This window comes from Triturus cristatus, chromosome 7, assembly GCF_964204655.1.
Source record: "Triturus cristatus chromosome 7, aTriCri1.1, whole genome shotgun sequence".
Classification (NCBI taxonomy): Eukaryota; Metazoa; Chordata; class Amphibia; order Caudata; family Salamandridae; genus Triturus; species Triturus cristatus.
In genome coordinates, this window is record NC_140590.1 from 236,712,426 (window position 1) to 236,727,321 (window position 14,896).

A 14,896-nucleotide genomic window follows, 5' to 3' on the forward strand; every position below is an offset into this window, starting at 1 on the left:
CTGCTTGGGCCCAGAAGGATTAAGAATCTATAATCAGCTCCAAAAACACGAAAGACCTGGTGATACGGATGTATTTAAAATAGCTTTAATGGATTTGGATGAACATTTCTCGTCAACCGTTCATGTAGCTGTGATGAGGCATACTTTTTTCCAAAGAAAGCAAGAAAAACAAGAGTCAATTGAGGGCTATATGTTTCTGCGTTAAAAAAATTGTTTTTTACTTGTAATTTTAGGAGCCTTCATGATGATCTTGTGAGAGACCAAATTATAATGTATACAAAAAATAAATCTATTCAAGATAGGTTATGGGGAGATTCTAGTATTAAAGATATTATGGCAATTGAGAAGAAAGCGGAATTGTCAGATCGCTGCACAAAGATAACATTAGCACAGGAGAAAACATAAGGCAGAGATTCAGTTAATAAGATTTCTGAAGGAAAAAAAAGTTTCTTTATAATCCTGCTTAGCAAAACAATAAGAAAGAATATAAGAGAAATTACTGTTTTGACAATACTATATATCCTAATTATGCTTGTTACCGATGAGGCAGCTCTGCACATTCAGCTGGCTTTGACAAATGTCCTGCTAGGTATGCTAAATGTATTGAATGCAGTTTAATTGGGTATTTTGCTCGGCCATGTATGCATAAAGGGAAAAAGAAAAGGAAGGGTAAAGTTGCTTGCATAAATAAAGTGATGAAGAGCATTCTAGTTCTGATGAGAGTTGTGATGAGGGTAACACAAGGAACAGCGAGAAAAAGAAAATTTAGAAAATTTCAGAAGGTGGTAATAAGCCTCTTTGCTGGGTTTCTTTTGGTGGGGTATCGTTGCAAGTAGCAGCGGATTGTGGATCCCCCACGCCATCATTGCAGAGAGTGTATGGGTAAAACATTTTGTTGGTGTAGTGGGGGATCAATTGGAACCTTCAGATATTAGACCTGAGAGTTATACAGGAGACAAAAATCGATGGTATTGGTCTGAGGCAACTGGTTTTTAGGTTCAAAGGTAGAAATGCCTTATGTAAGTCGTATGTAGCTAAGCAAGGACCTTCAGTTTTGGGCTAGAAAGACCAGATAAAATTAAAAAATCATCCTGGATCCTAATAGCCCAGAACTATTGCTTGTGGCATGTGAGGGGGTAGACACTAAGAACTGGGTCTTGCAAGAATTTCCAGCAGTTTTCAATGGCAAAATTGGAAAATTGAAAGGGGTTCACTCATCTAATTAGATTAAAACAAAATACTATGCCTAAAATCTACAAAAGCACGTAACATTCCTTGCATTGTAAGAGATGAAGTAAAGCTGGAGTTAAAAAAAAATTGTTGAATGCTGGCATTATAGAGCCAACAGAAACCTCTGCATGGATTTCTCAGTTGGTGGTGGCTAGACGTGCCAATGGCAAAGTGTGTCTATGTGTGGATTTGAGAGGGCTTAATAATAACATTATTGTGGATCCGTTTCCCTTGCCACGTATTGATGAGATGTTAACCTTAGCAAGAAATGCTAAGTGGTTTTCCACTTATGGTTATCTGATGCATATCATCAAATAGTGTTAAATGAAAACTTTAAACATCTAACAGCCTTTTGACGACTTTTTTGGGTGTTACCAATTCAGGCGCATGCCATTTGTTTTAGCGTCTGTGGCAGCCGTCTTCCAAAGACTATTGACTGAACTATTTGGTGACATAAAAGAAGTAAAAATTTTTCAGGATGACATTTTGATCATGAGTCAAACTAGAAAGCACCATGATGAAATCTGGAGGAAAGTACTTAACATCCTTTGGGAGAAAGTGCTGACTGCTGAAATGAGTAAATTTAAATTTACTGAAAGGAAAGTCACTTATTTAGGACATGAAATTAGTGGCAAGGGTATTAAACCTAAGGAGAAACTTGTGAAAGCGATCCACAAAGCTCCTTCTCACAAGAACACAAATGAGCTCCGCTTGTTTTTGGGCTTGGCAGAATTCGACTCAAAATTAGTTGAACATTTTTCGGAGACAATCCAAAAAATGCGAGCTATGTTAAAGAATAAGTACAAGTTTGATTGGTCTAGTTTATGTCAAAATGCATTTTTAGGCATCAAGTGTGCTATCAGTAAAGCTCCTAGGCTACAAGCTTTTAATCCTACTTCTTCAACCTTTGTTACCACAGATGCCAGTGGCAAGGGTTTGGGTAGTGTGCTCACTTAAAAAGAAGACCATGGTTGAGAAATTGTGATAGCATTTGCATCTAGGTCACTTACCCCCACGGAACAAAAGTATTCTGTGATCGAGAGAGAGACATTGGCCGGTGTGTGGGCTCTGGAACACTTTCATAAATTTTTGTGGGGAAGAAGGTTTACTGTACGTACTGATCATAAGCCTTTGACTAAATTCCACACTACTGAAGGTACAACCTCACTCCATCACCAGCTACAGAAACATGCAATGGTACAGACAATAGGTCTTGCCGATGCGCGAACTATTGGTTTTGTCAATGTTTTTTAAGCCACGCTGTACATGCTTTTATGAGGCTTTCTTTATCCTGGCTGTCTGTGGCAACATCTGTGCGACTGTAACCAATGCTTGCAGAGGCAATGTTAGCATAAACTCCAAAAGCAAATAAAAGCATCATCTGGGGTTGCGATAGTAAACGCAAGGGTGTGGAGCTTTGTAGAAAGTCACTTCCTGGATTGCCAAAAGAAAGAAATATTGTCACAACCTTCTAAAGACCGACCAATGGGGCATTCAAGCTAGTGCATGAATTCCCCAGGAGCTTCATGCCAAGGTAGCACCGGTTACATATAGTCATACGTGCAGAATTAAGTACAAATAAAGATAATTTACTAAAATCCTTGTACCTAAAAAAAAAAAAATGAATGCAACCTTTCTTTATTGCAACTGGTGCTCATGTAAAATCACTCGGTTCACGTTCAGCTATATAACACTGCAGTAATAGACATAGGGAGTGGATAAAAGCAGTTCAGCAAGGGCGTAGTGTGGGGAGCAGGGAAGGAGCAGCAAGGGGCGGCGGAGAGGCTCACAAGGGAGGCAGCAAGACACTGGGGAAAGAAAGAAACACAGGGCAGAGTAAAAACAAAACTGGACTTCTGCAAGTACATTAAACAAGAAGTATAAATGGCTCCTGGTTTTGCGAAGAGGACATTCTTCTAGTTTTTCGTGGCTCTAACTCCAACGTGTGTTGTGCGATGTGAAGTGATGTGAACGCTGTTCAACTGGCTGTAAATGTTTCTGCCATTTGTTTTGTTCTGGCTGGCTACACCATGGCCATAAAAGAAAAGTAAAGGGAGAGGCAGAGACTGTGGCATGGAGAGAGATAGTGGAAAAGAGAGAAAGAGGGGCAAAGCAGAACAAACATTGGCATTTGGGACCTTAACAGTGTTTAGTCATGCAGCACATTATCCAGGGTGCTGTGCCGCCAGGGATGGTAGAGCTATACAATTACAACACACTGGGTCATGCTGTCTGACACAGGAATACATGCTTGCCTCAGGAAATACTTATGGTCACATTCCAAGGCTTTTTAATGCACAGACAGAAATACGAGTGCCCCGAAGCAAGTCAATAGCACTATAACATTATGTGTGTGACTACATCACTAGATCTGCACAGCCTATGAAAAAAAGCAGTGAATTACTTTCCAATGACGGAGACATCACATCCCTCCTCCCGTAGGCCTCTATTCACCAGATGCTCTTCTCCAGAGTTTTCCATTTAAAGCACTGCTCGTAACATCTGTTTACCTGCAAGCCCCTGGCCCAGCTCTCTTTCTCAGCCCCCTGAGTATAGGAGCACTCCACATAGCAACAACAACAAAATGCGCCCATTTGTCAGGTAGAGGGGAAATAATGATTAAAGAGGGACGGCGTCAGCATCACTTGATCTCAACGCACTTAAGTACAAAAAATTAGCTGACCTTGTGTAATATAAGTGGTGCTTTTGTAATGCGCTCCAATGTCTTCGGTTCAGTCAAGTTTGCGCTCTAAAAAAAGTCCCAAAAAATAATCTGATCTTGTGTAATATAACTAGCACTCATGTAAAGCACTGCTACACCTTCAGGTTGCCCGAGTTCACATTATATAATAAAAAATGGCTCACAGTCCCTGGGGAGCTGCTGTGTATGTGCTTAGAAATTAGAACTCTGAGAGGAGGAGGATGACAGGAAGGGCCAGTGGCATGCAGCGACATGGGAGAAGTTGGGAGGGATGAATCCTGCTCCAATTTGTCATGTAGAGGGGAAATTATGAAAAAACAGAGGTGGCGCCAGCATCACCTACTCTCGCGCACTTAAAAACAAAAAAATTAACCTGACCTTGTGTAATGTAACTGGCGCTTTTGTAAAATGCTTCAATACCTTTTTCTCAGTTTAGTTTGCACTCTATAAAAATGCCGTCAAAAATTAATCGGACGTTGTGTGATGTAACTAGCACTCCTGTAAAGCAGGTTGCTCGAGTTCACATTATATAAAAACAAGCGCCAGAGAAAATGCGACAGAAGTTGCCCAAGCCTTGCCCTTAACTGTGGTGCGAGATTGGGCTGCTGGAGGTCAGGTGACCAAGTCTCGCTTGTGGATCATGGAGTCTTGCTAAATCAACAAGCAGCAAAGTGAGAGGGGATTGGGGGAAATCTTCTCACTTTGAAGTCAGAGAAAACAGCGTCTGAAGCATCTAACATTTCATGTTGGTATTTGAACAGGACGGGGAGATGAAGTGGCGGCGCCAAAGCTGAACCACTAAAGACAAATAATCAGTGACACGAGCAGGAATCAAAGAAGAAAATAGTCCCCCAAATGAACACATAAACACAAAAGCGTAATGTTAACAGTAATTGGGCAGTGGTCTGTGGGAGAAAACCAAACACAAAAAGGAAGAACAAAGAGGAAGGATTAACCACTAGCAAGCAGTTATGTTTGAACAACAATCGACGGGATGAATAAAAAGGCAATGAGTGAGCTGTAAGCCCACAGAGTGAATACAGCATGTCCTGAAGCGGCAGCGTATGTGCTACCTGGGCTTGTCCTAATAAAAGACAGAGGCAGAGAGGGGCACAGTGAAATAAACAGACATTGCAAGCACACTAAGGCAAACAGTAGCAGAGACAGAAAAGAAAATGTAAAGAAAGAACAGACACACAAGAAACAGAGAGGGGACTTACAAATATGCAAAACAATGACAAACGGCAGGTAGGGGTGAGAGAATGGGGCCCAGCAACACAGAGAAGGTGATGCAGGAGTATAAAAGCAGAGCTAAGAAGCATGCACAATAAGTGAAACAGAAGCGGAGGCAGAAAAAAATAAGAAAAAAGCACAAGCGCTTTGAAGTGAGCATCAGGCGGAGGGAGTGGGAGGGGGGAAGAAACAGTAGCTCAATCACGTCGGGAGCAGCAGACGGGCATGGATTAATTTGAATCAATCTCTGATTGGTCCCTGCTCCACAGCATTTATCGGAAGTGACGTTTGGCTGCACTGACCAATTAAGGAGGCTTTAAAGAAATGTGATGTGAAGCTAACAAATGGTAAGCAATTGGCGGGCTCCAATCCCTTTTTGCATACAATAGTGTTTCTCAGGCGAGACTCATGCACTAGCGCATGCACTCGCAGGCTCGACTTTAACCAGAAGTACGGAAGGCAAGTAATTATTTATTTTTCTAAAACATACTGCCACTACCAGAAGTAGATGTTCTGGCCCCAAACTCTGAAAGACTGGTGTGGTATTAGTGAGAAGGGCTGGGGGAGCAATTGAGGGAAATCATTTATGAAACAAAATGAACAAACTGGTAGAGTTGGGGTAAACAACAGGTGAGATGGGTGTATAGATGCCACCGGCACAGCACAGAGAAAGTATAAACAGGCCACTGGAATTATACGTCAAGGGAGAACCAAATTATGTGGCAGGGTTTACTAAATTATGTGGCAAGAAAATGTAAATTATGTGGTGCAATGGCGCACATTTTGTGATAGTATCAGTTCATTATTTTGTCATTTTTACATGTACAATGGTTTCACTTTATTAGTACCAGTTTAACACCCAGATCCAGCAATATGCATCTGAAAGGTGAAAAGTCAACCTTTGCGAATTGCCTTTTGCTGCAGAGCAACACATTCTGCAGCATTTTTTATTAACTTTTGATCTGTTTGAGCTAGAAGATTTTTTTTGGTTACTATCTGAAAAATATGTAGCAGATAATGGATTATGTGGCAAATGCGGCAAATCCATAACTATGCCAACATCGCTACAGCAGCTGAATCACATAATTTCATTGGCCCTGGGTATAAATGAATGGGAAAGCAGCACAGAGGTGAGAGAGGAAGAGCAAGAAAACCCATGCAGTCTCATGGAATGCTGAAAGCAAAAAACATTTTTAATGTAAGCCGTGGAAGAATATATGCCATCCAATAAAAAGGATGATATTAATCACAGCACTAGTTGTGCAGCATTAAATAGGAACTTATCTACGATCAGACCGTTTGTGCTAAAGCCAGCTCAGTACCATCAGAGATTCAAAGAAAGTAAGGAAGCAGACGTATTCTGTTCAAATCATGTACTCATGGCATGTTGTATGATTGGATTGAGTGGATCATGGAAGACTCAAGAAGGAGCTTTGTTCCCCACTGATGCAATATCTGCCTGGATTGATGGATAATGACCCAGAGAAGCATGCAGTGTTGGCTGACAAGTGGTTAGTTAACAGAGGTGACAAAGGGCTGTAGCACCAGGACTCAAAGGCAAATGGAGAGAGAAACTCTCCTCAAGAGGGTTCCAAACCAGAGGGTAAGGGCCAGGGCAATTCCCCAGGGTCAAAGGAAGGCCATAGGCAAAGAAGAGAATAGGCAACTTGGGTTCCAGCTCATGGAAAGAAGAAAAAGGAATGACCAGAATGTTCTTCCAAGCCCAAGATGATCACTTGATATAGGTGTCGCAAGGAGGGGCATTATAAAAGAGACTGCCAGGTGAAAGACCCTGTACCAGCCGCGGCTGGTGAGCATGTGCTTGAGGGCCAGGGCACCCCCACCTCAGTGCTGAAGGAGGGAAAGAACACACGAGCAGCTCCTGCTGCTCTGTGTAAACTAAGCTTGAGTTTTGTTTTAGGAGGATGATGAGAAACTGTGTATGTGCTAGGCGAGGCTTTCACTCGCTCATGAGGCACAGACCAGCATAGTGACATCAGGGTGGTGGGTGTGGCCAGATTTAGTGGAGCTGCTGCTGTCTGCCCCTGGGCGTTGATTTGTGTGGCCAAGGGCAGTGTCATTACACTGCCATAACTTACAATAGGAGGGGGCACGTCATGCCTATGAAGTTGAGGTGGGAGTGGGGGTGGTAATGGTCTGGATGTGGACACTGGGCACCACCCTAATTTTTGAGAAGTTAGAGGTTAATGTTGTGGGAGGCTGAGGAGCATTCTGGAAGGAAGCACATGAACAAAACTTTGCTTATGGACTTCATGGAGTGTACCGTTCTTTTGATTGCTTTGTGCAGTGAGTCCTCTGTCTTGCATGCTCTTGCTTTATTTGTTTTACTTGTGGTTTGGGTGGGAGGAGAGTTGCCTGCAGGCTGCAGAAAACAATCTATTGAGGCAGTCCCTCAGAAAGCCTCGCAAAACAGCAGGCACTTCCAAAGAACTCTGGGGGAGCTGGAGGGTGAAGTGTGTTGCCCCTGAGACTTCAGCAGGATGCAAGCTCTTTTCCAAGCCCTTGGAGATCCTTCACAAGTTGAATAAAGTGCACACAAAGTCCTTTCTCCTTTCTTTGGCAGTCAGGCAACCACTGCAGGCCAATCCCCCAAGCAGCACTACAGCTTAGGGATAGTCTCTCCTCAGTTTCTTCTGGTTCCACTCCTCAGAAAAGGTTTCTTCTTGTTTCCCAAGGTGATCTAAAGTTCTGGGGTCTTGGTGCCCCTTTTTATACAACTCCTCCCACCACTCTACATGTAGATAGCCCTATTCAGCCCTGTGCTGACTCACCTTGCCTCCGGGAATTTCCCCAGCCCCTGTCACTCAAATTCCAGACAAGGAATATACAACCTAGCAGAGGCAGGCCTGGATGGTTAGACAAGAAAATATCTACTTTCTAAAAGTGGTATTTTCAAACACAGAATGTTAAAACCAACTTCACTAAAAGATGTATTTTATCATTCTGAGTTCAGGCATACTAAACTCAAATTTCTACCATGTTCCCTGAGTCAGTTAGGATTATAGGATGTAATAATCAAACTGCCCATTCTGGCCTATGGGGAACAGGTAGCCTTGCAATAGTGAAAAACGAAATTGGCTGTAATTCACTATTAGGACATGCCACACACACCAGGGCATGCCCTACCTTATACTTACAATGCACCCTGTGCTTGGGCCTACCATAGGGGTGTCTGAAAGGAAGAAAAGGGAAGGTTTAGGGACTGGCAAGTGGGTGCACTTGCCCAGTCAGCATGGCAGTACCAGACTGCACACAGGCTCTGCAATGGCAAGCCTTAGACACACTTTAACAGGCTGCTTCTGTGGGTGGCACAACCAGTGCTGCAAGCCCACTAGCAGCATTTGGTTTACAAGCCCTGGGCACACTCAGTGCTCTGTACTAGGGTCTGACAAGTAAACCAAACCAGCCAATCATGGAATCACTATTCCATACATCAATTTACAATAGGGAGAGCATATGCACTTTAGCACTGATCAGCAGTGATAAAGTGCCCAGAGTCATAAAGCAGCCAACAGCAGGTCAGACAAAATATAGGAGGAAGGTAAAAAGTTCAGGGATGACCCTGCAAAAAGGGCCACGTCCGACAGGGGTGTTACCCCGGAACTGGTCCCAGGATGCTTGTTTCCGATCCAGGGGAAGACCTGGCTTGGCAATTCAGGCTGGACTGTTCCCATGAGCCACAGGGTCAAGACTGATTTGCATATATCTGGGTCTGAACTGGGGTGGCGAAGTGAGCTAAAGATGATGATGGATTCAACTCAGATCTGTAACCGGGGGTGAGTATCTGAAAAGTTTCAGTGCTCCGTCCATCATCTCCTTGTGTTCACATGAAGTTCATTCATTCAACACCACCAACAGCATCTGACCTCTTCCTTGCCCAGCTCCAACTGTTGCCCATAGAACCCTCATACCCCTGATGTCACCTTCTATATTTCACATGCTTCACCTTCGACATTCTACGTGTCTAACATTCTCTAACTAAAGAAATACATACTGTTGTGTAGTAAAAAGCCCACAACACATCCCCACTTCTAAATAAAAACAGACAGGTTGAAAAGACACAATGCAAAACAGGAACAAATAATTCCAACCCAAACTGTACACTAAAGCATAGTGCAATCCTAAAGGTGGAAAAGAGTATAGCAAATTCAGTTATTACATAACTTTATCTATTTCATGACACAGTCCTTGTACCGTGAAGGAAGCTTCCTTGATCTCGTGAATACTCTTGATTCCTGGAGTCCTTCTCCACTTCTCTCAGATTGCTTCCTTTGAGTATTCGCCTCCACACATCCATGGGTACTCTCACCAACCCCACCATTAGAGTTGATTGTCTCCATTGATTCCAAATTGGCCCTGATTTTTTTGTTTGCGCACTTGGATAACCTGGACATGCTCCAAGTATCACACATATGGACCGTGACAAACTTTTTCTTACTTAATACAATGATGAAAGGACCCATAATCTGATTTGTTCCTTTCTTTTCCCACCGTGGCTTCTTCACCCAAACTAAATCTCTAACATTCCATTTCTTGCACTTAACAGTGTTTCTCATCATACCTGCTTATGTATTTCAACTGGTACTTCCCATGCTTACTCATTCCATCATCACTATCTCTGGATATTTTCTTCCTCAGATGTAACCAAAAAGGGTTCAACTTGGAATTAGGTGTTCACCCCTTCAATAACTCAAAGGATGACTTTTATGTCACCCAATTCATAGCAGTATGGTGCCCCCACCGCGTCTCTCTCAAAGCATCCTTAAGCAAATTCTAAAATCCATCACTCTCTGCACACATGACTTCACCACCCTGTTCACACACTCCGCAAGACCATTGGCTTACGGTGCATACAAGGCTGTCTTCTGATGAATAGTACCTAGGTCTCCCAGAAAACCTTGCGTCTCATGAGATGTGAAGTGCAGACCATTGTCAGTCACTACATAATTGGGTATACCCTCATTAACAAACTCATCCTTTAAAAAATCGAACACTGTCCTGATAGACGCAACACTCATGCCTCTCGGGCACCCACTTGGAGGCATAGTCTACTAATTACAATACAACACGCTTTGAAGAGGGTAACAGTTCAAGTGGACCCATGATATATCGTCCCAATGCCATCCAAAGTTTTTGAGGAACCTCCATGGAGACTTCGGTGCTGACACGTGACGCAAGTTTTATCATTGTTGGCACACATAAAACAATCTTTAACCACTTCTTCCACTTAATGATCCATGGCTGGCCACCAATACCTCTCTCTTAACCTAGCTTTTGTAAGATTCCTTCCTAGATGTCCCTCATGCAAATTGATATTCCTGAACCTAACACTGCATGGTGTAACCACTCTCTCCCCTGTCATAAGTCCCACATCAGAAATAGTTAACTCATTCCTTGCACTCCAAAATGGTTTCAAATACGGTTCCATAAATTTGTACTCTGGCCAGCCTCGTTCCACATACTCCTTGATAAGAGCCAAAGTATATACTCACCATCTCTGTCTTCCCATTGCCTTTTAGTGATGGCTGAATCCTTGACCCAATTCAAAGAGTGATCTTCACCTATCTCAAGACTGTCATTATCTTTGATAGATAATTGAGAAAGACTGTCAGCTGTCTTCTTCACAAGCCCAGGTAAATACTGCACTTGAAATTTGAACTCCCCCCCCCAATTTCTCACTTCACCTCTCCAAACTTGGATTTGACCTCTTACAATCCTTGCAGGAGAAAATATGCAGTAAAGAGCGAAGATCTGTGCGGACCAGGAAGGGACTGTCCCCAGAGACGGCTCCTCCATTAGGGCAGAGTAGCGATGCCCGCTGCATTCTCGCCGTGCGAGAAGCAGAAACATAAACTGGTAAACCTACCATTTTATGTTTCTGCATCTCGCACTGTGTAAAAGCAGAAGGGATTGGTTGGGGGTAGGCGGTTGGGAGGGTCTGCTGGAGAGCAGGAGAGGAGTGGCTAACCCAATGCTGCGGGCCCTGACTGTTTGGTCGGCCCTCTGGGGCCGACCAAACCAGTCATGTGCACTCTCCCTTTTCTATATGTAGGCTGCATGCAGCCTACATGGAGAAAATGGCCTCCCCGTAGGCGCCTGGCTGGGCGCCGTCCCCAACAATCACAACGCTACCATTGCAGGATTGTGATTGACTCACGGAAGGGGAGGGAGGCTGCCTGCTTCCTGTTCCATGGGGACCAGGCCAGGAGCTTAGACAGCACGGGACACGGGCAGGTACTTAAAAAAAAAAAATTCAACTAGGTCCCTCTCCCCCCGGCGCAAACTCCCGCGCAACCCTCCCCCACCCACGAGTCATGCTGGCCGCAACTTACTGCCCACAGATAAAACTTGAAATGATGCAGAGCCCAAAATACTGTCAAAGCCTCCCTTTCAATACACAAATGGTCCTTAGCTTGTTTAAGTGCATGAGAAGCAAAGGCAACCACCTGTTCATCTCCATTGACTACCTGGGTCAACACAGTACCCAAACCCTTCAAGCTAGTCTCAGCTGCCAACACAGTCTTCCTCATTACATCACTTGTTCTTTGTCCACAGTCGTTGAGGTTTCCATAATACTGCATGCCAATTCCAGTTTCGGTTAAATATCTTCATCTGATATCACATGGCCTAAATATATCACCGATGATGCTCCGAACATACCCTTCTCCTTTTTCAGTGTTAAACCACTTTCCAATGCTCTTCCCAAGACTTTCCTTAAACTGTCATCATGCTATGAAGTATTTTCTCATAGATGAAAATATCATCCTGGAAAAACAAAACATGTGTAACATCCTTCAAAACAAATGTAATCACTGTCTGGAAGCAAGCAGCCGCAGAAGCCAAACTGAACAGCAATCTGATGAATCTGTAAGCTTCCAGAGGTATTACAAAGGACGGCAAATGCCTTGAATCCTTGTGTAGCATCACCTGGTGATAGGTAGAAGAAAGGTCCAGTACACTGAACACATTGGCGCCATTAAGCATGGTAAGAGTTTCAGATACATTTGATAATGGCTGAAGATCCACCTAAATCCCTTTGATCAATGTGTTCAAATTACGAAGATATACACATATTCTGATGGCTCTACCACCATCCTTGGGAGCCAATGCAACTGGTGCCAACCACTCTGAGGTTTCGATTTCCTCAGTCACATTCGATTCGAGCAATCTGTCATATTCTGATTTTAAGGGTTCAAGCATTAGATTTGGAACTTTGCATACCTTGTGAACACAAGATACTGCACCATTCTTGAGTGCAATATGATGCTCAAAGTTTGTAATTCATTTCTAAATACTTCAGGAAACTCCTTATAAGAAATCTCTCCTTCACCACAGTTGTCGACAAGCATAACTTGATCATGAGCACAGGGGTTTAAAATTATTCCCAAATCTCTTTGATGTCTATCTCAATAACTTGTTTCCCCTGTTTACAACATAGATTTTCCCAATGGGTTCTCAACCGCAGAAAGAAATTCTCATGACAACATACCACAAGACATCAATTTTGTTACCTCCATAACTAAATGGATTTATATCTGGGTATAGCCACTTTAATTGTTGGCTAGGAAAATTCTTCTCCTAAATGATAGCACCAATCATGGTTTAAGGTCCTGAATCTGCCAAGACAAACGCATTCTTACACCAATCTCAACATCACAGTCTGGCATGACCAAAACTCCAGCATTCACCCATGTCTCCCTTCATATTCAGAACAATTGTTTTCACTCCTTCCGAGACACTTTCAACCGCATGCACTTTCTCAGCAGATTTTTATCCACAAGCATAATACCCATTAAGACCACATTTCCAACAATTTGAATTTCAAGCATAGCAAACAAGACTGCTGGAAAGATGCCCCAACCTTCCACACCTATAACACTTAGTTTTGTGGTCACTGTGTTTTTAGTAGTCACGCTATCCACATTAATTTCAGTGTCAGGCTGCACATAATCATACACAATTAACATGACTACTACTGTGCACAGTTGCATTATCTGTCAAAGTATGGTGGTAGTTTCTCATTTCTTTCACACTTTCAGAGGTATTCTCCATTCCTTCCACAATGGCCTTGCTCTTTAAGGGAGGGGTTACAGGATAATAATTTCTCTTGAACATCGTTACTGTTGGTGCATGTTAGAAATGGGATTTCTGGTTGGCTATGGCATGCATCTAAGCCAGGCAGAAACCACCACTCTAGTCAGGGCAAGGGAGTTACACGCTGAAGATAACCACTGCTCACCCCCTTGGTAGCTTGACACGAGCAGTCAGGCTTATCCCAGAGGCAATGTGTAAAGCGTTTGCACAACACACACACACACAGCAGCAACACACTAGGCATACTATAAAATAAACTCCACGCAAGGTTATATAAAAAATAGCCTTTGTATTATCCAAAACACATTAGATCATAACCACACATATACACTGTGCCAACTGGCACCAGGTAGTAATTTACAGGGGATTATATACATGTCAGGGCCAATCGGGCCACTCTCAGAACCATCACAAGCACCAGTAGCAAATATAAAAAACAACCAGTAACCACTGGCAAAATACTGTACTCAGCATTAGCACTAGCAACATAAACGCATTATGTCTGCATCACATTAGGCATAAAACACATTACGCACCAACCTCATAAGCATAAACACATTATGCAACCTCTTTAGGCATAAACACATTATGCAACCTCTGTAGGCATAAACACATTATGCAATAGGCATCACATTAGGGCCTTGCGCCCTACCAACATTGACCCCCTGACCACTGGCCTTCTGTGTGGGCTCAAATGCCCTTTGTCCTCCAAAGTCACGTCTCTAATGAGGGCCTTCCACTGGCCCCTTTGCATGTCTTGGCAGCAAGAACAACGTGTGTAGCGCACTGGGGCAGGGGGGTGCAACTCACCACTTCCTCAGCAAGAAAAGAAAATTTCCCCGTGGGACTCTAAAGACAAAATTGCACAACGTTAAAGCTGCCCGCACTTGAGCAGTGCAGCTGTGGCAGACCAAGTGCTGGAACCCACCATGCCTGGGGAGCCTCGTTCACCGGGCTTCTCTTGGGCCAATTGCTCGGCCCCCTGCTTTCTCGCAGTGCGAGAAGCAGAAACATAAAATGGTAAAACTACCATTTTATGTTTCTGCTTCTCACACTGCGAGAGAGCAGAAGTGCCTGGAGTGCCTGGTTGTGGGAGAGCGGGTGGGTGGTCCTACTCGAGGGAAGGGGGGGAGTGGCTTGCCCAATGTCGTGGGCCCTGACTGCTTGGGTCGGCCTGGGGATGACCAAAGCAGTCATGCGTACTCTCCCTTTTCTCTATGTAGGATGCATGCAGCCTACATAGAGAAAAGGGCCTCAGATTAGACTCCCGGCTGGGGCGATCTCCTCTGCCCATCACCAATCACAACGCTGCCATTGCAGCATTGTGATTGGCTTAGGGCCCAAGGAGGGAGGCTGCCCGTGCCTGCTTCCTGTAGAGGGAAAATGTTAACTCCGAAGTCAGGACCAGACCACTGCCAGGAGCTGAGGCAGCGCGGGACTCAGGACCCGGTAAGGTAAGTTTTTTTAATTTGTAATTATAACCGATCCACCCCCCGCCCCCGCGAGTCATGCTGCCGGCCGCGACTGGATGGGGGCTGTATTTCCATTATGAGACTTCCATAGGGAGACTCTAGCACATACGGCTATAGAATTCTGGAGGCCACGCCAATGATTGTA

The 14,896-nt window shown here is 43.8% G+C and overlaps 1 protein-coding gene across 1 annotated transcript in view; it reads left to right on the forward strand.

Moving 5' to 3' along the window:
• The first annotated feature begins 14,713 nt into the window (after positions 1–14,713).
• The window catches only part of MAG (myelin associated glycoprotein), a 421,346-nt gene continuing 421,163 nt past the window's right edge, over positions 14,714–14,896 (forward strand). Inside the window, exon 1 of the mRNA XM_085616103.1 lies at positions 14,714–14,733. The gene's annotated coding sequence lies outside the window, so the exon portion shown is untranslated. The remainder of the gene's footprint in view (positions 14,734–14,896) is intronic.